We start from the raw sequence: 24,243 nt of genomic DNA on the forward strand, positions 1-24,243 counted from the left end.
CTAAGTTGTAGTTAAGAGAAATGGAGTGTTAATGACAGGTCTATGCCAGTAAATGCAGCAAAATGCCTCAAATGCCTCAGCAGTAATTGTCATCAGAACAATTTCTTTCCCTGCTAGTTATAAAATCAGATACACTATTAGAGACACCATTTGTAAAACCCAGACACCGTATATTTTCATCAAATGTAGCGATTGTCTCTGTCTCCCAGATTTCTGAAACATAAACCCCCTTGGGGTCCTAGCTGGGCTGCTGTATGCAAGCTGTGAAAATATTGATGTACTCATTTTATCCTTTGCTTTCCTTGCCCGTCTCTGTTTCCTTTCTTTATTCCATACTGGCAGCCACTAACGTAGCCAAGTTACTTCTGCGCCAAGAGGATGAGGAAACCGTTTCCTCCCAAGCCAACAATGCTGACACTGCTAACCTTGATTTCCATAAATGATTGAATAGTGTCTCCTGCCTGCAGTGTATCTCAGGCTCCAGTTACCCAAGATTCTTGGATGCCGAGAGAGCTCTTCATCTTCCTCATCCTCCTCCTCACAGTCATACCCAAGCCTGACTCTGTCTCCTCTACCTTCGTGGCCGTGAGCTGCTCAGACTCGCAGTAGCAGCCCCAAGATGCTTTTCCCCATGAACAGACATTTCTCAAGTTGTAGGGTTTTTAGAATTTCTTTTAACTTACTGAAAAATTTGATGCGGATATTATAGTGAAAAGGAGATTTCTGTAGTCACTGGACAAGCAGTACTACTTAAGTCCTGGGAATTAAAAAGTGTTGAGAGTAATTCAGTTATTTGCAACACAGAAGCAATCTAATAGCTTTTAGAATAAAAAAATTTGTGGTGGCAAGATCAGCATTCCTTGTTTTTGCAGTACTAAAACTTTTTCTAGATTAGCTGGGTCAAAAGGGAACGCTTTCTGTCAGTGCTGCTAAGCCAGCTTTCAGAGGCAGGCATGTTATAGAATCACAGAATTGCCCAGGTTGGAAGGGACCTTTCAGATCACCGAGTCCAGCCATCAACTCAATTCTGACAAACCCATCACTAAACCATATCTCTAAGCACTGTGTCTGCCCGGCTTTTAAATACCACCAGGGATGGTGCCTCAACCACTGCCCTGGGCAGCCTGTTCCAACGCTTAATAACCCTTTCAGTGTAAAAATTGTTCCTAATATCCAGTCTAAACCTCCCCTGGTACAAATTGAGGCCGTTTCCTCTTGTCCCATCGCCTGTTCCTTGGGAGAAGAGACCAAGAGACCGATGTTCTAGGTGTGAGAGGAGCACTGAGTTACATGCAGCTTAAAGCCCATTCAAGCTGGCGGTGAGAGTTTTGGTATGGGTTTTTCTCAGTCGGGGGCACCAGAATCTTGATTCTCAAGTTGAGACACTGTCCTACTGTGGTCCTTTCTGAATTTCTGGGCCACGTCTGCAGCTAGGGTAAGCTGCTGACTTCTGCTGACTGTCAGCAACTTACACCAGCATCACCCGGCCTCTGCGTTGCCTGCTTTAGCTGCAGTGCCATACAGACATTTGCTATCCACATTAACACCAGCTGAAATTCCCATATATTTGACCTTCATTTCCTAGCACTTTTGAAACCGAATAATAAATGTATAGTGAATTCTACCCTCCAGATATCAGATTATTTTTCTTTGCATCCCTTTGAAAAATGTTTGTTATCTTATTTTAAGCCTCTGCTGCCTAGGGGAAGTGTGAGGGGGGCAGGGAGTAGGAGAGTGTCCTCTAAAAGGAAAAAGCTGTGTGGAAAGCTTTGGTGCTAATGGATCGGATCCATTTGCAGCCTTAGTGTTTGCAGACTAACGTGTATAATGCATTGTTGGGCAAAACACTAAATGCTTAAAAGTAATTTGTGGCAATTTAGGTTTTTATCGTTGCTTGCATGCCGCTCTGGGGATATATGTAGCAAAAGACGAGCTCCCAGGCTGAAGAGTGTATAGTCTTAAATGTGCAATTCTGCGGGCAGCTCGGTGGAGCTCGGAGATCTCTGCGAGGCAGAGCCAGAGCCTCGGGGACAGCTGAGCCCTCAGGACGACAGCACAGCTCCTTTCTGCGGGCAAGGCGTGGAACAGCTCAGGAGAAGTATGCACCTGGGCCATGTGATTTTCATCGCAGATAACTGTGCGGAACTGGTGTGTTGTTGGATAGGTCATGCAGGAATCTTTGAAAAAGTCCCCCAAAATGAAAGAAAGAGAAACAGGTCCTGTAAAAGACAGATTTTATTTTTTTAGAAATTGAATAAATAAAATGTATAAATCTATCAAGCCAGTTGCTTTTGAAAGTTTAATAAGAGGAGAAGCAGGAGTAGGTGCACATTAGTGGAGAATAGTTACAAATACATTGTGCATAAAGGAGAGCCTTAGTCCTCTGCTGTGTGTGAGTATGTTTGTGCTCGTTGGGTTTTTTCTATCAGTTCTTATAGGTGAATGTGAAAGTGTTTAACAAAAAGAAGGAAATGCAATCCCTAATATATACAACAGGGGCAGTAGGATGCATTCAGTGACATGCTTTACCCCCAGGCCAATGGCAGAGGCAGAATAAACATGTATCCTTACCCATTTTACACTAGGTCGCAGCGCGTCTAGCCTAGAGCTGTCTAGACCTGTGCTAGCCTACATCAACGGAAAAACTGTGTGATGTGCTTGACTGAAAGTAAATGTATGCCAAATGCACATACCAGTCTGTATTTGTGAACAGGACTTCAGAAGGGTTTATTCATTGTGATAAACTTGCTTGATCTGATAAAGATTTTCATATCCAAGATTGAAGGGTCTCTGAATGGCAGCTTCCCATCAGGAGTGAAACAGCTCGTCTGTTTTGTGCCCAGTGCCTTGGAAAGGGTGATGCTCAGAGCAGCCAAGGTGCTGTCCCCTGCGGCCCCGGCGCCAAAGCACTGACAAGCCGGCATGTCCCTTCATCAAAGCACAAAGCTTTTCTAAAGACTGAGCTAATGTCAATGCGTTCCTTACTGGCACACGTTCTTCGGGGATTTCGCTCCATAGCAAGAGAGCTAGGGAGAAAACCAAACAAAAAGAAACCTTTCCTCACATATTCTCTGCTGTGATTATTAGATACTCATAGGAAGTGGAAAACCCCATTCGTAGATGTGGTGCCAGGTACTAACCAGGCACTTAAACATTAACTTCTTGCTTTCTAGATAGCTGCCCCCGATGTGGAGCCATTGGCTCCTCTGTGTGGGTAGGTGTCTCGCCTGTTTTCTAGGGGAAGAATCTTGGAAATATTTCAGTTTCTTCCTGGTCAGTGAGAGGTGGAAATGCTCATCACAGCCTGTCCCCAGCAAATGCCTGGGGTGGCCAAACTGCTTCCCACTTCTGGCATCTTGTATTTTGATTGTCTGGTCTTTTTGATATTCTGCTGCCAGCTAGAATCACATTTATTGTGGTAGACCTTTAGCAGAGAGGTGATTGAGGTTTCAGTTCTGACTATTGGAGAGCATGCTGAAGGTTGGTATAGTAGGCAATGTGAAAGTACTAAGATGATATACGTTAGGTTATTTTAATTCATTAAAAATTTCATCTGGGATTCGTTGTAGGTGTGTCCCTCCTTCTGTTAATATCCCTGTTGAATGCCTCTGTCTTCTGCATTTATCTTTCCCAGAAGGTGTGCATCCACCTCCTCTGGTTCTGACTACGTGGCAGTATTTTGCGTTGGTGACACATCAGAGGGCTGTTGGGACGCTGAGTGCTGAACACTCAGCTGTCGAGAGCATCGATCTTTCTGCTGAGCCAGAGCAAATTTAATTAGCTTATTTTAACATTCCTCTTCATCCTGCGGGTAGGTAGAATTGATGCTGGCTGGAGCTTCATTTCCACATAGCTCATTTAGTGTAACTAATTATTTCATGTGAGTGAATGGTACACTTTGCTGACAGCCTCTGCAGTGGGGTGGAGCGGTCGTGGCCATGTATTTGCTGTCAGAACCGTGTGAAACCTTCACCCTTTAAGGCAGCAAAATCTTTTAATTCTTGCTGGGTGTTAACTGGGCAAACTGGTGAAAAGCTGTATTTAGCACAGCTTTATGCCAGTGACATTGCCAGGCAAGGAGACTCAGTGTCAAAGAATGAGAGTCCAGGCTTGGAAATAGGAAATGCCTGAACTGTTCTCCGTCTTAAGGTTAGTGCCCTTTGTGTGTATGCATTATGATCCTCTCTAATTGCATCCTTGCATCCTGGTTTTTATCATTACCTTAATGCTGTCTTTCTTTTTGGCTTGGTTTTAGTGATGCATTTCTCACCATTCTAGTTCCTGGAAATGCCTGGCCCGTTCTTGCTGAAGCTTTAAAACAAAGAACTCCCAAAGAAAAGCATTAGCTTGAGTCACATACCATATGTGGGGAATTAATTTCTGAACAATTAAAATCGGCAAAGTTACAAGCGCCTGAGAGAAACTGTGCAGCCTTGAGTATAGGTGATAGTACCAGCTGTCCGCGTAATACTTAGGGGATACTGAGACGTGTGTGGCAAGGAGAACCCCTGCTCCCTGATGGCAGCCACTTCAGTGCCTCTAATGGTTTCCCGGCTGGGCTCTGACCAGAGACTTACAATAAGGAGAGAGGGCGCGAGACAGGACGTGCAAGGGAGGCAGTTTGAACCAGCTACCTACCTGTGGTGTCCAGGCATTTCTCACTGAGCAAAGAGGGTCACAAAAAGGTCTGTGGTAGCCTTTGCTGTTTATCCCAGATAAACTGGAGAAAACTTGGAGAAGGTGATACAGCCGCTCTCAATACAAGCTTTTCTTTTCTGTTTGCGTTACACCGGCCGTTACATATACAGCCCTGCGTAAAGTATTTCCATGGTGGAGGTTTGGGCTTTCATGATCTAGGTTTTCTAACAAGGATCTCTTAGTGTTTTGCAAGGATCGACCTTCCTCACTACAAGTAGGAGGAGAATTTCTCTCTGAATTGTTTCCAGACGATGCGTACAGCAGGCGTACATTGGTATGTCAGTGCTGTGGACTCTTGCTTTCAAGTCAGCAGCTGGTAGGCAGCACCAGTACTACGTGAGGACCTGGGGTTCTGGCTGCTGTCACAGCTGGAGTGGGTCATTACCTTCCATGTTCTACGGTTGTGATGAGCAGCGTTCCTTTCAATATGTTTTTCGTGAGTGTCTTCCATGCCAGCTTGTTTCTATTTTTTTAACACCTGTATCAGGAACATGTTCAAAATGTCTGTTCAGATACATGCAAAGTGCTCAATTCTAAGGTTCAGCTGATTAAATTATCAGACAAATACCATCATTGGTTGATGCAAAGGGATGATTTATGCTTTAAGGGCTTGTAGATCAAAGAGTCAACAGTTACATTCTTGGACAGCAAAATAGTTATATTTTCTCTCTCTCTCTCTCTCTCTATGTATATATATCTCAGCAGTATAATTTTACTGATGATGATGATTCTGTTACCTTTGGTCCTTTAGAAGAAATGAGGACACTAAAAGGAGTATCATTGCAATATGTTACTGTGGGAGGATGTCATACTGCTGTACAAGTGAGGCAAGAAAAACAGTTTTAAGAAGAAATTGGAGTAGTTCCCTGCATTGGTATCTTCAGCTGCTCTGAAGTGTCATACTGGGAAGTTGGTGGGGGACTCTTGTTCCTCTTCTGATGCTTTCTGGGTATCTTTGCAACCACTTCCCTCATTCCTGCTTGAGATCCTCCTGTAGCAGCAAATCATGCGTATGGCAGCCCTGCCCGATCTCCCGGTGGAGGGGGTGAGTCCGGGAGCGTGCTGCACATGGGTGGCTTTTTGGAGCCATTGCCAGTTTTTCATAGGCAGGTCTAGGCATGAAGCAGCCCCTTGGTGATCCCAAAGCAGGCTGGGCATAACGGGAGATCTGAGTTAATGTGTCTCAGGTGAGCCTTGGGAGAGAAAAAGGCTCAGACATACATGTACAAATATGCAGCATCTTGTAGTCCTTATTGAGTTTATGCTAAATTCACTGAATAGAGACTAAATAGAATGTGTGTTTCTATTTCTTTATAGGAACAGAGAGTTTCCCCTGTTTAACAACCAGCTGCAGCATCCTATCGTCTGCTTAAACAGGTATGACCTTTTTACTTGTTAGCATAGTTTCACAAGGAGGAGGCTGCTTCAACAGAGCAGGGAGGCTTAAGAAAAGAGAAAGAAGAAAACTCCTCTAGTTCCTGGAACACTTTATTTTCCCGGGGTTAGTTCCCGCTTTTGTAATCTCCATGCTTTGTATTTTAAAAGCCTTTTGTATTTTAAAAGCCTCCTGCGTCTGATGGGAGACACTGTACCCATTGTCAAAGCAGCTGTCTTGGTTTTGGCTCTGCAAGAACCTGCTTACAGCTCTGGGTGGAAAGGGCGTAAGACAGTGTTGATGCAAAGGGAGAGCACATGAGAGAGGTGACAGTGTTGCTGCTCCCGTTTGTGATGCCCTGCCGCTGCAGTGAGTCGTACCACAGAAAAGATGGCAACGGTTCGGCAGAGTAAGGGCAAGCATAACACTACCTCGTCTCCAGAACCAAAAATGATTGCGTTAGATCAGAAAATGCACTTTTTCTTCTCTTTAAGAAAGAGAAAGCGTTCAAGAGACCGCGGTCTCAGAAGACTGAAAACAAGTGTTAGAGGGAACCTCTGCTGCCTCCGTCGTGTGGATGAGCAGATACTTGTTTTGCCAATATTGTCTTATACACGTGTATTCATTTGTTTGATTTACAAGTGAACGTAGTTTCTGTTCTCACAAGTATGAGCTTGAAAGAGAGAACAGAGAGAGAACACTGAACTTCGGGAAGTGGGAAGGGGTTTCAATTGAAAGACTTCATATGAAGCGTAAGAAAGAAGCACAGGAGGGCAGGGTGAGCGGGGCGGCAAAGTGCCCAAATTTCTGCTGTTGTAACTTCACTTGGGCAGGGCAGGGGGAAATACTGCTATTCTTTTGGGGTGAAGTGGCGTGTTCGCTCTGGCCTTACAACACAACCTAAATAAGAGGGTTTTGGTGAGCTCAGGAGATGCCAGTAGAAGATCACAGAGGGTGAGATGTAAGGCATGCTGGGATGGTGGTCCCCTTCCCAGGGTGTCCCGTCTGCTCAGCAAGCTAGAGAAGGGTCAAGCTCTGCATCCTTTGAGGAGCAGCGTGAACACATGCACACGCAAAAGTTTTATTCAGCTGGTAAAAGTTACCTCCTCTGTGGTGTTGTTAATAAAAAGGTGTTGGATTATGCCAGTTTAGGACACGTTCCTTCTGTGACATTACACTTAAGCAGGGGGAAAAAGCAATTAATAATTAGTGATTATTTGGGGATATTCATCAGTCAGTGGGCAGTCCATTCTGGACCTTATTTTACTGAAATTTCACAAGCTGTCATTTTTTGACATCTGAAAAGCATGGCAAGCATTTGGTTTACAAAGAACAGGCTAGAGTATTATGGGGTATTTTAAAATCTTTCGTGTTTTTTCTGCTCTTTTGTGAGCAAAATGAATCTTCACTATTGCCCCCAAAACTGCTGTACCGTACTTCGGAGGCTGCCAAGATACTTAGTGATGAAAAAACAGAAAGATCAAGCACAGCTTTAAAGGAAGGCTGGCTACAGAATGTCAAATCCGTAACAGTGTATGATCTGGGATCTGTGTGTATGTGCACACATGCACTTGTATGTGTAAGTGTGTGTATTGGGTATAAGGCTGGTTTTGGACTTTTTAATCTTTTATAAGCCCATAAATCTGTTTCTTCACCAGACCCCTAGTTTACTTCAGCATGTGGTCTCTCCTGGCCCCGTGAGTTTGAAGGAAATGGAAATCAAGGATCAGATTTGGCCCTCTAGGTTTTCAGGCTGCACCAAGCACATGCACAAGTACTGGGTGGTTCACTCCTCATCCGTGAACCTTTCTCTCTCACAAGCCATGGCAGCCCAGACCTGCCGTGGGGGTCAGATACAGGCTGTGTGTGCCGGCCTCTCCTCTCCCTGCGAGATGTGCTGCTGGCGTGCCTGAGGTTTAGGGTGTCTTTCATTGCTGCACTAAATTTCAGTGCTACTCCTTCTCTTGGGAAGCGTGGCACAAGCAGCCCAGCAGTTTGGGAAGGAGCATTTTCCTTCTGGATGGCGAACTACGTTGGGGCAGGAGTGGGCCCAGCGCCGGGCTCACTGGGGCAGCCAGCAGCCACAGCACACCATCGTGCCCGCGGGCTGGTGCCCGGCCGGCCTCTGCGGCGGCGCAGGGCAGCTGGGGCTGCTTACAGTCATTCTGCACGCGTCGCGAATTTTCCCATGGCCAATGAATACCCTTGCAGCACTAAACGAAGGATTAAATTAGCCTCTAAGACTTAAAATAATGGGCAGTTTTATTGCATTCACCATTTCTCCATTGATAATATTCCACTGGTGATAAAGTAAATTCCTAGACATCTACTGTGCAAAGCTTAAATCGTCTCTGCAGGTCCTGTCTTTAACTGACAGGCCTAAATTATTGCTCTTAAACTAAAGATTGTATCTGTGGAGGGCCCCATAGCCGCAGACAGTTTAAGAAGCGGGCAAGCCTGAAATGAAAAGAGAGGGAAACAATTCTGTGTCAGAACTGGCATTTTCTACACAGAGCCGCTGCATCAGCGGTTAGGAGATAAACCCAGGATATAATACCTTGTGAGCATTGCTGTCTCTCCTGTGTCCTTTGTCTCTGTAGGGACTAAAATAAGAGTGAAAACCAGCAGTGGAGATAGTGTGCTGCGGGTGTGTGGCAGGAGAAGGCTGTGGTAAAGGAGGAAGGGGCTCAGGACACGGAGACTGTGGTGTCGCCTCCCGTGTAAGGGCATCCCCCAAGGCTGGGCAGTTGCAGGAGGAGGAACAACAGAAGCAGCAAGGTGGCACAGGGGGATACAGGGCTGGGTGCTAAACCTCACCTCCCTCTGAGCTGGGGTGTCAGCACAGCCCGTTTGCAGCCTTTGGAGCTGAGGGCTAGGCTTTGGAAGCATTACGGCATTCTCTGCTGGTGTGCTTTTGCTTCTGATGCTTCTGGGGCTGCTGCAGTGACTTCACGCTGGTGACTGGGCCTTGAGGTTCCCTGTGTGCTGTGAACAAACTCAGCACCCCCTGACATGGGCTCTTCAGTGTGCCAGCGGGTCCTGTGGAGGACTCCACCACAGGAAGGTACCAAGACAACTTGCTCGCCTGGACTCTGCCTAGGCCTGGTGTGGGGCTGTTTCTGAGCAGGAGGGGGAACTCTAACATGCTCCAAAGGCTCTGTCACGTTGAGATTCCTAACAATTTTGAGTAGCCTTGCAAGTATAAGCGTTACTTGCCCTTCTTTTTCTACTGTGAATCTACTGAGGCCCAGAAGGAGAGGCACGTACGTGGGGATGGTGCTTGGCAGCAGCCATCCTGAGCAGAGGCTCAAGGACAGCATGGGGCCAAGGGGAGCCTGCGGTGTACTCAGGAACAACACTTGTGTATCGATATTTTGTTCGATTAGGTTGGAACCTCTTCAGATACAAGCGCATCTTATATGAATTCTGTTGAGAGCTCACTGGTGCACTTTAAATACACTGTAGCTTGTATTTTTCAGGATTAGAAACTTCCCTCTCCACTGGTTGGAAGTTAGCATTGTACAGAAAAATGTCAGTGAGCAATGATTAGAACAGCTTTTAGGAAAAGGGATGCCAATTGATACCTGCTAGAAGGGATTTCTCGTGGTACCTAGAGATGAAATGTTGTCTTGATCTCTGGAGAGTCAAAAACTCTAGATATGTTTTTAATTCTGCTTGCTTTAGGTTTTTTTTTTCCTGAATGATCTTTGTAACACTAGGGAAAGATTCTAAGTGGGCAGAGTGCAAGATACAGCTTAGTGGTGTTTTTGGCATTGCCTTCTCTTTTCCCATGCAGCTGGCTCGAGTGTCTCCCGTGTGGCATTGGGAGGGCTGCAAGGAGGCATCCCCCCAGGGGGTTCTGATGTCTCTTGGCGTGCCTGCTGTCACAGCCAGTGCGGCAGCCTATCCTCCTTCATCAGCCTCCCTCTTAAAAATCGTCTCCTGCCAACCGGTAGGCTCTTCTGCAGTCTCACTTGCAAGAAACCTTTAGCTTCCAGCTAAAACTTATGAATGGCCACAGGGTTCTTGTACCAAACTAGCCTTTGGTTTTTCTCCTTTGTGTTTGTCCCTTATCATCAATCCACCCCTTTCCTCCTGTGAAAGGAGGGTTGTCATCAATTTTAAAACCAACCCGTCGCTTTCCTCCTTTCTTCTGATTATCTGAATAGCCATTATCTACACCTTCTTTCCTTTGGGAACACCTGTTTTGAACATAAGCTGCAAAGGCAGAACACTGTGTTACTTGTATTTATCAGCTGTGGAAGGTAGCATTTGCTACATTTGGAAAGGATTCAGGCGTGGCTGTTGAGCAGTTGAAAGGAAGGAGAATGTCCCCTGTCACTAGTAAATCATGATGGTGGTGGTGGTGGTGTTAGTAATAATCCTACCTAGCAGTCTGAGTCACTAGTAGATGCTTAAAACTTGTTTACAGCCAAGAAGCAAGATTGTTCAGGTAGGAATTGACAGGCAGAGGTTATATGACTTACTGCGGCTTTTTAGTAAGGTTCTCCCCAGCTCATTGGATGCAAGAGGTGGGCCAGAGAGACCAGGAGGGCAGAGGAAGAGGGAAATGTCATCCTTCCTTTCCCCTGCATAGTGATGAGTAAAGGAGATTAATTTGGAGGAAGAGATTGGTAAGTAAGAGAATCTGGACCATTCTGTGTGTTGCGGCTCATGCTCGATGCTTTTGTCAGGGTCAGAAGCCAACCCTAATACTGAGCTTTTCCACTCTTCTGCAGTACTTAAGTGACGTTATAGGGGGGCGGAATTAAACAAGGTGAAGGTGAGTTGATGAGCTGAATTTTGGTTTTGTGAAGACTTACTGCAGTTGAGAAGTATATTTTCTTTTGCATCTCCATCAGTAAAGTCAACATAATACTCCCCGTAGCTCAAGAGCAAGTCTAGTGTGCTAATGTTGAATTCTCACAACTGTGAGTGTTGTCCCCTGAATCACGTGGAGGGAAAGAAAACTCAACACCATGGAGTAGCAGCTCAGCTGTCCTAAAGGCAGTTGAGTTTTTGCCATTGAAATCCTTTCGAAAACGTGTAATTTTGTGAAGGATTATAGCTTTATGGCTATATGTAAAAGGAATTGCCCACAACTCTAAAAATTACAGTTTCAGTTTTGAAAGGTATTTGGTCCTTGCTGTGTGGTGTGTGTGCTGGCCCTTCATTCACGGGAGCTGGAGGGCAGCTCTGAGTCGGACAGATTACGCCATCCATCAGGGTGCGACCGGGCTGGTGACCTGTTAAAGAAGGCCTTGTGTCACCTGCCTCCTCCAGTGATCGGATGCTCCCTTTTATCTTCAGAGCAAACCCTGCTGCTGTCTAAAACCACCCTTGTCCGTAGCATCCTACTGCCCAGTTCTCCTGAACTTCCCTGTGAAGCGTCTGGCTGTCGCTGGTGCCAGGGCCAGGAGGCAGCGCGTGGGGGTGTGCTCTCCTCGTCAGCTCTTGGGGGGCTGGGAGCCCGCGCTGCCTGTAAAGCACTTGTGGAAAAAATCATCCCGTTCCCACTTGATAATGGCAAATGGCTTTGTAGCACGAGTCACCAAATGCCTAAGCATTACAACCCCATTATGTTCAGTGTTGGGAAACCTGACACTCGGAGTTAAGCCCCAGTTACGTGTATTTAAGCAGTTGTGTTAGTAAACACGCTTTTGAAAGAGGTAGTGGGAGTAATGGGAGTGCTGCGAGCGTTCTCCGTGCGAGGAGTTTGAGAGAGGCACAGATTTGTTTGTAATGAGGAGCGAAGCTTATGAGAAGAGCAGATGTTTGAATCATAATGTTCTTTCCAACATAGCTGATGAAAGAAAACTTTTCATAATCGTGACCAAAAAATGCTCTAGTTGTCATCCTTAAGATGAGTCATTTTTTTCCCTCATTTTTAAACCCTCTGAGACTCCGGTTCCCTTCTGAAGCAGGAAGTTATAATTCAGTCCGGTCTCTGGCCATGACATGTTGGGCAGCTGGAATAATGAGGCAGGGAGAGGGATGTAATACGCCGGGCGATTCATGTACCAGTGAGGTCTTCACACGAAAAGGGAGATCCTGACATTACAGACACAGCTTGTTCTCTTCATTGTTTTCCAAATTGTCCTTGAATCGGAAGGCTTCAGGATGTTTTTGTAATAAAATTGTCGGATTGCCTGTTGCTCTGCCTTTTGTCATGTCTGTGTGGGATCTCTGGGGGAGACTGCAAGGCACTTTTATCAGTAGTTCTTTCTCAGCAATTAATTCGTAATGTTACCTGTACCTGCATCCGTAAGATTTTTCTGCAGCATACTCTTAATAATAACTCCCTGGTACCCTTATTTTAGTTATGACTTCTTCCGTGCAAAAAAATATTTTGCTTGCTTATACAATTACTCTTGCATCAGTTTTGCTGCTAAAAATCATAAGAACACAGGAGAATTGTATTGCCTTTTGATGAGTGTAATGAAAACAGAATTAGACAAAACAGGATCAAGTCTAGAGTTAATGGCGGCGTGCCTGGGAACTAGACACTGTGTGCGACAGCTTTTGCTGTGATTCTTGTTAATGCTCCCTGATTCATTGCTGTAGCTACCATAATATTAGTAACTAGGTGTCCAAGTCTGGATTAGATCACTGTTGTGTTAGATGCTGTGTGCTCAAACAGCAGAGTTGTTCCAGACCCCAAAGAGCTTACAGTCAAGTCGGAGAAGAGGTGTGGAGGTGTAAGCGGCCAGATAGCACGCTGCTGAGACAATATTTGTCAGTGTAATTAGTAGCTTAGAGACTCCGCAGTTCATGCTGGCAAACTGTAGATGGAAAACAATACTTGGGTGATGCAGTTCACCTGGGACATAACCAGCATGAAAGCACATACGTTGTGCAGCTGACAAGGGATCTAATCCTCTTTTACTTAATGTTTTTGACTTAAAATCCAATGTATTGCGAGTTGTAAAATACACGAGGCCAGCTTCATCTCTGGTCTGTCTCTGCAGTTTAGCATGTTTTCCATTGGGAATATTTGTCTCTCTAATACAGCAAAAGTCCAGTTACTAATGCAGCTCTGTAGTTCTGCATATTGACTAGTGTAGCAAGTAACAAAAATGGACAAAAGAGTTCAGCGCCATTAAAAACTCATCTAAATGCTGGCTTTAAACTGGAATTAGATCCTGTGCGCGCCCCCTCCCCCACCCCCTTTTTTCCCCCAGGTTCTGAATGTTTAGATAACTGGCTTCAGCTAGCAATAAACCCACCAAATTAAGATGAGAAAAGCTATTCTTTTCTGGCCCCAGTGAGGAGGATCTGGTAAAGCCATCGAAGTGCCTTCCCTGGCAATCTGAGGTGTACCTATACCTCTCAGACCAAATCCGTACTTTGAAATGCCTGAAGTCAGGTCTTCCTCTGGGTTTGAGTTCAGCTCGCTGCTGGAAATGGTGTTGCCAATTAAACTACTTTGTGAATTAAAATAATCAGTGTTATTTGTCAGTGTGGGGTGCATCCAGTGTCAGCTCTGCTCGCAGCTGGTGACTTTTTTCCCCACACTACCTATAGTCTACCCCTAACTCTCCAGCCCCTGCTTTCCCTTCCTCTGGTACCAGCTACCGTGAGTTTTCTCATCCCCTTGGTTCTCTGTGAAAGATTCACACTCTCTCCCGTGATCCTTCAGACCCGCAGCATGTGCTTCTTCCCTGCATCCCCAGGTTTCTTTCCCTGTGTTTTTTCTGATTCTTCACCAAATTATCTCTATTTACTCCTTGGACCTTTGGGGTCTCCTGACTTAATTTTGAGTTCCACGTAGTATTTCCTCAACGTCTTTCTACATCCTCTCTGCAGTGACTTCCCACTGTAGGGTAACCAGCACCTGTCTCATCCTCTACCTGTCTTTGCTTAGTTAATTGGGCCAGAAAGAGCATATGCTATGGCTGCATGTGAGCTCCACATCTACTGATTAGACCACCAGGACACTGCCAAACAGAATGAATAGGGGCTGAACTCTTCTCCTTGTATTTCCCTTCATAGAGGCATGAAAATCTTCTCTCTCCTCTACCCATCTGTGGATTTCCTAAGGTGGTAGGTAGGAGCTTAGTATCTTCTGTCAAATGTGATAGAAATTGGCCGGTGTGATTCACAATTGTGGATGTGGATAGACACAGCAGACAGGCAGAGACAGGAAACCGGAGCACAAACATAATGAGAAAATTAGGGAGCAAGTATTTTTGGATTGCTTATACATTCACACATCTTCAGCTGAGTTAGCCAGCAGAATCGAGCAGGAGGTTGACAGTACTGGTTTAATGTCAGGGAGAAATTTTAAGGACCCGTTATGTAGTTGTGGAGGCAGGTTGGTATCAGGGACTTGATGCGTACCTTGCGATTCATGTTTTCTTAAATGGATTCTGGCACTACATTGTGTCACATTTTTAATTGCTACCAAAGGCAGTTCTTTTGCAAAAGTATTTTTAGAAATCAGCATCCATCAGAAGAAGAAATGCAGAAAAATTTATATAGATCCCTGGAGGAAAGAGGGCAGAAGCGTTATGGAGATTCTGTGAAAGAATTAAGTCATTTAGAGACAACCCAGTTCGTCAGGCCAGCAGCACTGCAGAGTTGAAATAAGAATCTGCATTTCATTTGTTTTTATGCTAACGTCAACAGTAGGGGCTCCTTAATGTAGTTTGTGAGCTGCAGCCTTCATCAGAGACTTCACTTACATACGTTAAACTGTGGCTATTCCTGGCTGAGCATCAAGAGTTTTCAGAGATCAGGGTCTGTGGGCCTGAGCTGCGCTTCCAGGCTCCCAGGGGCCAGAGCCATCAGACAGCCGAAGCTTAGGGCGAGCTGTCAAGTGGGTGCTGGGTGTCCTGGGTCCCTCCACGTCCCCACCACGCTCAAGCAGCAGCGCAGGCTCTGGTGTCCGTGGCCAAGGTTGCAGTCCTCTCCTTTTGGGTCTCCTTTTTGTGTCTCAAGTTTGTCATGCTGCCTCTAGGCAGATGCTGCGTCTGATAAATGTCCTTGCTTGAGCAAAACTTTCTGAAATCTGGATCCAAAGACTTTGGTTGGGAGCCAGAGCGTCCTCACACATACGGGAAGAGACAGCCCTTGCCCTGAAGGGGTGCGCAGCAAAAATAGGCAAGTTACAGACAGCATGAACGTTATAATCCATGTTTTACAGCTGGGAGAACTGAGGCACAGGCTTATTTATTCATAGGCTCAAGGTCATGGAGCAGGTGAATGGCAGAGCCCTGGACTGAACTCTGAGTTTGCATCTCAGTGCTTTAACCATAAAACTTTCAAAAGACCCTCATGATTATAGGAATATCTATATTATACCATAGTGGTAGGAGGAATAAAACGTCTATTTGAGTGAGATAATCTTGAAGGCACTTAAGTCGGTGCACGGATTTCTTCATCCTGTGGTCAATTTTAGCAAATTCTATTGTCTCAGAGGTGAGACAATCATAGTCTCAGCAGTCTATAGATAATAGAAGGGAAATCTCTTTATTTAAAGTACCTTATAATTAGTAATGTTATTACTGTCCTGGGAAATCCATGTCTATGAAGAATAAGCCGAGCTTTTCCTTGAACAGAAAGTAGAGAATTTTTGTTTTTCATCACTGGGAGGTTTGGATGATCTCAACATTGTTCTTCCTCTCTTTGCAACCCTATGGGAACATGACCCCACATTCACTGCAATTAGCAGAAAGAGAGAAGGAAAGGAGGGAAAAAAATAGAAATGTGATGCCGTTGAGCTAAGGGGCTGTCTGAGCTGGTCCTGCTGGCCTGAACTGGCACATCCACAGCGTTGTGTGTCCTAGGTGTGAAAGCAGGTTGCGCAGAACTCAACCATGGCTACTGTAGTTCTGGTTGCTCTGTGTGTCCCACCTCAGCCCTCTTCTCTCTAAATGTCTTTGCACTGTGTCCCACCCCCAGGTATGATATGCTCATTTTCTTCTGTGTATATAGGGTCAAGCCTTGCTGACATTTTTGCCTGCATGGTGTATATGCCATGGGAGTTGGTGGGAGTCAGTCCTGTATGCGTGTGGGACCAGGAAGGGGTTGAGGTGGGAGCTCCAGGCAGCCAGTGGGTGTCAGACTCGTAGCTGGGATGTCAGGGTAGTTCTTTTGACCTCACTGAAGTCACTCGTGACAGATGCCGTGTGGAATTCTTCCCCAAAATACTGATTGAGAGTGATTAAAAAAATCTCCTTTAGGATCTTGCCTAATAGGGAGTATGACACACTCCCCGTCTGACCTTTGAAGTTGAAACAAGAACGCTTGTATTTTGCTGCGTGGCTGAGAGCCGCCCATGTCACTGCAAGATATTTGTGCCTCCTCCAGTCTAGGTGGTATGATCTCCCCATGCGGCCTGAGCAATTCAGATGGGACATCACCTTCTTTTAGGGTGTCTCCAGCTGCTAGTTCATGGATTTGTTGCCTCCTCTGGTGAAGAACATTTTATCATGTGTGATGCTTAACTCATGACAGGTCGAAGTACAGCTGCAAATACACACATTTCACGTAACATTCAAACGTAAGTGGCTAGGAAGTTGTTCTGATCAGAAGTATGAAACTCTTCCCCCTTCCTAGCCCACCACTGGCTGCATGCTGTTCCTGTCATCTGCATCAGCTCCTGCATCCAACACATACGCTGCTGAACAAGCTGCTTTACGTAGTTTATTACTGGCTCTTGATTCAGCCACAGTGCTAATTATCTGCTTTGAAGCGGCTGCAGGCTTGGGGTGCCTGTTGTGCAGACTCTGGCTCCTGGTCAAACTGCAGTAATGCGGTGTCCATAGCCATTAATCCAAAGAGAATGGGACTGTAAATTAAAAAGAAAAAAAACAAAAAGAAGCCTAGATGATACAGTGCTATCACTTGAAATTCCAGATACATATATACACACATACATATGTACATTATATATATATATATAAAAAAATCAGCCTAAATTTATAAAGCCAGCAAATGGATATGGTGGGGAGGAAACCAGAGTTTTTCATAGCTTTGATTTATCTCAGATAGCATAAAAAATAAATTTTTGTCCTGAGCGGCGGTCAGTGTTGCCCCCACCTTGCACATAGACATGTAATTGTCTAGTTTTCAAATTGAGCCTTGTAACATGGTGCGGAACATGTGTGTGTGCGCTTTATCTTCCTCAGATGGAATATTGTGTAATAGTATTGGGTGACAACCATCCTGTCAGCTAATTTTTTTCCAGAATAAAGTATTCAGCAAAATATATCTGTCTGGGCATCTCTGCTGCCTCTTACTGCAGAAGGTTGTGGAGCTTATGAAAATGCTGCAATGCAGCAAGTGTACTACCGCTGATTAAAAGTAGATTTTGTTGTTGTTGTTGTTCCCCCCCCCCCCCCCCCTTCTGCAAGCTTGTGGGTGGCATTTTAATCAAGTTCTCATGGTAACAAACATAACTTAAAAGCACTGAAGCCTACAAAATTAGTCGTTTTTTTCTGTATGTGCTTGAGGTGGGTGTTAAGTCGTTACAGCTGCAGTGATGCCGGTTATTTCAGTGTTTCTGGTGCAGAGATGACAAGGGAAGTAAAATGGAAGGAGGTGTTGCAGAATGCAGAAAATCTTTGTCATCTTTTTACCAGGTTCTATTGTTGTCTTTTCTGTAAGGAGGGTGCAATTAAAGTAATGTGTAATCTACTCCTTACGTTGCTTTTTCATTCTTTTATATGTATTCTGGCATCATAGTTATCTCACGTTTGTAATTCCTGAGAGAGGCAGTTTTATTGACAGGTGTTTTGATTCACCGCTGTGAATGTGAGACCCCATCAAAACACACATGTAAATGCATGAGAAACGGGGGAACGCTGTACGGCATTATAATTCGTTTCAGTACTTATGAACAGATGAGGAAAGGGTGGCAAGAAGGGGTTAAAATGAAATCAGGGAGGATCTCAGTTGAATGCTTCACTTTCTGTTAATGAATTAATCTTGAAAGCACCACATGGTTAAAACACGCCAGGCTCCTGGCAGTGAGGCAGTTGCGCCTGGTCACGAGATGGTCTGCTGCTTTGCCGTGTGCCGTGGAAATGCGTTCAACTGTCTGTGATGCTGTCTGTGTCACACTTCAGAAATTTTTGTTGCATTGTATTTGCCGTCCTGCAGGTATGCAGTGATCACGGGAATACAAGTCAGTGATCCTGGGGGGGCGTCAGAAAAGGCAAGAGAGAGCTCACTCTTAGCAGCTGCGAGCGAAGTTGATTTACAATGAGAAAATGTATTGGCTATTTCCTGCTCTAAATACATGTGGAAATGAAGTTCCAGGGATTTTTTTTCTTTTAAATTTTTTTTTTTCCACTACAGTCTACCCACAGGAGATTACCAGTGTAGGATTTAACACTATAACACCCCAATTGTCCTTGCCTAGTGTACCCGCAGAAGAACCACAGCCTTGTCTCGGGAGCTGTGTGTCAGGGACGGTTGATGCACGCCGGTGATTTCCCGGCATAGACCTGTCTGGATCTCTCAGTAAACCAGGCCTGCACCTTCGGAAGGGTGTTGAAAGTAGGATTTTCAGAAATACCAGGATTGCCAGTAAGAGAGAATGCTTGAGGTTAGGGGTTGTGAAAGGACAGAAACATCTCAGCTGTGGGGAAGAAATCTCTCCTTGATTCCCTGGTCTTCCATGCAGTATTGATGCGCTTTGCCGCGAGGCCGAACGGCTCTGTTCTTTCTCCTCCTCAAGAACACGTTGGATGTTTAGACTTTTTGCTGCAAAGGGACTGGTTATTCGATTTACTGTATAAAAGTCCGCTTATGCCCTTTCCTGTCTAATTTGGCCTTGCATAAACACTTCACAATGACTTGCAGAGATGGGACAGTCCAAGGACCTTTATGTATGTTCTGGCATGGCTACAGCACTGGGTTTTGCTGCTGCCCCCATTTTTATGATCTTGTAATTCCCTTGTTCAGCAATTGATGAAATGGGAAAATGAATGTTAGGAATTAAGCTGTGATGAATTTTTTTTTATCTGGATTTTGAAGAAGAGCTGAAGTGAGAAGTGTCTTAATGCCACGTCTTCAGAGTATTTTCCCTGACCGTTTTCCGTACCGCTGACTGAGAACTGCTCTGGGGAGCCGATCAGAAGACTGGGAGTGATGTACTGATCCTTCGGCGCCTCTCTTGCCACAAAAGATTGTTCTGGAGTGTTAAGGAGAACATTGGACAATGTTCATAAATCTCCCCAAGGGTTTTGGAAATCTTTGATGTTAAGATCTCCTGGGATTTTTTTAACAGGTAAACCAGTAGAGAAAGCGGTAGAAGGTCAAGAGCCAAAGAAAATGGAGCCACGTTGTTTTTTATACTAGAAAACAAAGAGAGCAATGAAATGTTAGTTATATGGAGAGAACTGATTATACAGTAACTTCCCGCCACCTTTATGTTCATTTAGTATTGATAGAAAGAAGCCTTCTATTTAAAAACATGCTGCCTCAATAGTCATTTCTTGCTGTGGAAAAAGGAAGAATACCACCCTCATTTCAGAAGCTGCAAATGGTTATGAGCAATGCTCCTTGGAAGCAGTACAACAAAGTAAAGCGCGATATATTCTTCAAAGCAGCATATTATTTGAAGGGTTGATGTTTGAAATACCAACTGTATCTTTTAAATGGTAATTTTTTGCTCTGGATCATGGGCTTTATGTCAAAAATAATGATGTGGATGGATATTGTAGTCTTTATTAGCCTGATGTTAACAATTCCCACTTCACCAAGTAAAGCCCCTCTAAAATGTTCAGAAATTTAAAGAAAATTGAAACGCATTAAGGATTGCAGTTTTGGAGTATCTTCCCACATCCATCCTTCAATATCAAATAAGGTGCCTCTTCGAAGGACAAGTTAAAATTTGCTTCAAGAAAAATCTCCTGACTTTTGTAATATTCCCGGAGAACACTGACAAAGCACCAGAGTAAATCTTCACAGAAAATCTCTGCCAATTGGCACGTGCACAGTAGGGTTTGATCCTAGCAGTGCTTCAGGAAAAGGGTTTTATTCTGTTGTGCTGCAGCCTCACTCATGTAAAGTGCTTCTAACTGGTAACAGCTAAAAGGACGGCAGCAGAGTCCTCCTTTTTATAATATGTAAGCACTGTGTTTAAAAAAAAAAAAAAAGAAAGTAGTTTTCATCCTTTCTTTGTTCTTGACAGTGCATGTGTAGGGTACCCAGTGATGCTGCAAAGCACCTCGATACTGTACCCTGGAAAAACGCCCCCAAATGACAGCTCAGCCTAACACAGAGCAGAAATCAGGTATGGGGTTGGAGGAGACTTTCAGAATCGGTGAATTGATCAGGAAGTTTTAATGCCTGAACCAGTTATGTTCATCTGTGAGCATTTAGCACTGCATTTAGGCCATAGAACTGTTTCAGAGATTGGCATGGAGATTGGCGTGAGGCAAGACATGGGCTGTGGGCTGAGGCATATCTTCTCTTGTGCCCAGAGAGGGGATAAGAGAGGAATGAAACTGAAGAGGGACACGCTGGTGCTGGGGCACTTAGTTTGTATTTTACTGAATTTAGTGCCTGTTTCTTCACGGATACCTTCTTCACAGTTTTGTAGGGGTGCCCAGCATTTGATATGGGAGCTTTTTTGTCCCACACGGTATAAGTCTAAATGCAGAGAAAGTAGTGGTTGTTTATTGCTTCAGAACAGTTTTGGAGGTAGAGAGGTGTCTGGACTTCAGAGCAAGGTGCCCTGCTGTTCTGCGTGTGGTCTATCTCATGGGCTTTGAGCAACCTCAGTATGACTTTTTGAGCTACAGCCTGGGTTCTGGCTGGGACAAACCTCAGTTCAGGGCCTGCGTTGAGTAAATTCAGGTCCTTTTGCACCTTTCAAACAGGATCTGGGACAAGTATCTCACCGCCTGTTACGGAGCACTAGCTTGCAAAGCAGAGATTAGGAGGAGGCCCCAGCATGGTGTGCCCCTTTGCGGGGCTGGGACCTGCCTGGGGAGGGCGGCTGGGGCTCAGACCCATAGTGATGGCAGTGTCAGAGGAAAGGAGCAGAGATTTTTGGGATCCATAGCAGGAGACATGAATGCTGCATTACCCTCAGCAAGAGGGGCTCAGGGAGTCCAAAGCCATTCCCTTCACAGTCCCAGCATCCAAACTGGCTGCTCCCCAGAGCCACTCCAGCAGCAGCAGGAGTTTGGGTGGGAATAGAGCCCAGATCTGAATGGCAGGCAGCTCTCTGCTGATGAAGAGGGTATAGCAAATCCTTTGAGATACCTTTGCTGGGAGCTCTTATGCTTTCCTCTGATTCAGCCTATACTTGCTTCCAGGAGATATAAAGAAGGGTTGTCTGTCCTTCCGTAAAAGTCTTTCTAGGTCTCTCTACACACTGTGCTTTGAATTAGACCATCAGACTCTGGCCTGCGGTGCTCCAGTGCATCACTTGCCATCCTATGGTTATGGCAAGTGAAACAACAAATGAAAGCGTACCTTGGTATGAGGAGGATAAAATCTTTTGAAGTTTGCGGTGTTGAAAGCTACAGAAATGGCAAATACGAACGGGCCTTGGGTGAGGGACTGGAGCCCACAGGGATGATGCCTGGGATGGGAAGCTGATGCAATGGAAACTGGGATAATCTATGCAGAGGGAATGAGAAGAATAAAATATGTTTGTTGAAACTAGGCAGTAGCTTAGTAAATATGCAGAAGGGGACCCAGTTACGATTTTACAGTCATCTCTCATTTCTTTCACAGCCAAACTCCTGAGGTGTAACCTCGCAACTTTAATGTCATTTCAGATAGCTTTGTGTGTGTGAGATATGTTGATGCACCTCTAGACGAAATCCAATTTCTGACAGTAACTTCTTTTTCTCTTTTTGCATTTTTGGCGGTCTTTAATATGCTCTGTCAACAAAAGGAGAACAAAACTTTCTATTCCTAAATAAATAAAGTTCAGCACTATCCTGATGTGTATATTTAAGGGGCTGCCATGGCTGGATTTTGTTGCTGCCAGACAGACAGTGATTTATTCTGTAAGTTTTGTGCCCTGAGCTTTCAGAAATACACTTCTTTTCATCCTGAAGCCTGGCAGAAGTCTAGCAGTAATAATTAGCAAGCCATAAAAATCGACCTGATTTGTGGGAACCACTGAAGGATGCAAAGAGACATTTCTGTTCAAGGAGCTTGGAACAAAAGCGAGTGGTTACTGACCCAGTCATGTCAGACCTAAATTTTGAGGGAATCCCAAGTGATAAGCGTTCTGCAGTCTGAATCCTGCCTATTCATTCAGCCCTTCTAGCAGAGTGAATGAATCATCTTTTCAACCGGAGACAGCCCCTCTGGGTCAGAGCTGAGGTCAGTGCTGGGGCATATGTTTCCGACTGCTTGCCCTAAATGAAAAGAAAACATACAAGACTTTGCTTACGCTGTTGCAGCTTTGAGCATCTCATTTATAAAACATTTACATATAGTATCTTGTGAGGCCCCGTACAAGTGGTGGCTCTGGGTACATAACCAGGTCCTTCTGGAGGAGCCATCTGTCTTCCTAGCTGCTCGTGGGCTTTTTCTCTTCAGTATCACCCCTACCATAGAACACTTTTCTGCGCTGATCTTCCAGTTGATGTCCCCAACCTTATCGTTAACTCAGTGTCACCATGTGCTCTCTGTAGATTTTTAGCATGAGGTGGTCAAGTTGATTCTGCAGAAGAGGTTGAAAATGAGCCCCCTCTGCTTCATCTGGTGAACCAGCCCCAGACAAGTGGCACGGCATAGGCTGCTGAGCCTGATTTTGCTGCATCAGCAGAGTGATATGGAGGAACGCGTGTCTGGGATGTAATGTCGTGTGTTTCAGTTAGAAACTTATGAGACCGACAGAGCTGTTCATTCACTAGAGCCTGGCTGTGCAATAGGCGCTTTTCATCTAGAGTGCAGTACAGTCTGTGTCATACAGCGTATTTTCATTTAGAGTTTGTTAAACGTTGTGATGCTCAGCAAGGGGCTGCGACATTCCATCACACTCGATAGAGAAGGGTCGCCTTTAAAAATCAGTGACAGGAAACCATGCAATTATTTAACATCAATATTATAATAGCAAATAAAGCCTCTAAGCTGTGTTGTGTGTAGATGTTATTTACATGGTAAAAGCATTCATTTCCCAGAAGAGGCTCTCAAATTGAGAAACCATGGGCAAATTAATGGAAGAAAAATTCAGCAGTGCCTTTTGAACCTATGTGAACTTTAATTATACACTACCTCCTCCACAGTGTAATTCCCTACATGGGAAGAATCACCATTCGTTTGCAGAGCCTGCCACCAGCGAGTTCTGTTTGATGCACCACAGCTCTTTGTGTAGAGAGTGAGTGTTTGTTCCCTCTCGCCTCTTCCCCATGTATTTTTATAAACATCTGTCCCGCTCCCCTCTTTCCCAGGATGAAGAGTAAGCCTTGCACAGGAGCTGCTCCAGATCTTTGATCATCCTCGTTGAGCTCTCTGTACCTTTTCCAGGTCTGCTGTATTTCATTTGTGATTAATACTTAATGCTTTCAGGCATCGTAAACCAACATCAGCATTAGTGCTGCCGAAAGACTTTGCAAAAGAAAAAGTACAGAGAAATTCAAGATGAATCATGTGTTGGACCCTAGTTACCTCTCAGAAGAGACATGAGAAGCACCCGAGCGTGTAAATGTATGCATAATTTTTCTGTGTCCATCAGTGCTCTGCATGTCCTATATCCCATTGTGCTTTTCGTGTCTTGTTGTCTTTTTAATGGAAATCTCTGACAGCAGTCCATGGAAGAACACAGGTTATTTCCCATGTCCAGAAAGTCACCTTGAAGGTATGAAGTATGAAGGTAGGAAGTCACTATGAAGGTATATGCACTGATAGTATTAGAAAGCGTGTGATGATCTGGATCCTCATAAACATGTAGGCACCTGGCTCCAATGGAAATCAGTAGGTCTGTGTCACCTGGGGGAGACTTTGTGCATTGAGAACACGCTGATGTGAGACTGAAGCTCTGTGGAGCTTCTTGCCTTTTCATGTGGAGCAGCTCGTGCCGGCCACTGCTTGTGGCAGGAGTCTGGACTGGATGGTTTGATTAGAGATGGCAAATCCTAACTAATCCTAACTTCCCTCCTTCCCCCTGGCTGTCTCTTTATATTAAAACAACACACATTCAGCCCCATGGCTTGGGTTTTTTCCAGACTCTTTCCTCAGTTGCTGAATTT

At 44.9% G+C, this 24,243-nt stretch overlaps 1 protein-coding gene across 37 annotated transcripts in view; it reads left to right on the forward strand.

The window, feature by feature from the left end:
- MAP2 (microtubule associated protein 2) overlaps positions 1–24,243 on the forward strand; it is a 229,008-nt gene that overhangs the window by 122,240 nt on the left and 82,525 nt on the right. For 35 of the 37 annotated variants that reach the window (XM_063342104.1, XM_063342119.1, XM_063342112.1 and 32 more), the window contains one exon: positions 6,016–6,075. The exons of the other annotated variants lie outside the window; for them this stretch is intronic. The gene's annotated coding sequence lies outside the window, so the exon portion shown is untranslated. The remainder of the gene's footprint in view (positions 1–6,015; positions 6,076–24,243) is intronic. 37 annotated transcript variants of the gene reach the window in all.

The sequence above is a fragment of the Chroicocephalus ridibundus genome, chromosome 7, assembly GCF_963924245.1.
Source record: "Chroicocephalus ridibundus chromosome 7, bChrRid1.1, whole genome shotgun sequence".
Taxonomy (NCBI): domain Eukaryota; kingdom Metazoa; phylum Chordata; class Aves; order Charadriiformes; family Laridae; genus Chroicocephalus; species Chroicocephalus ridibundus.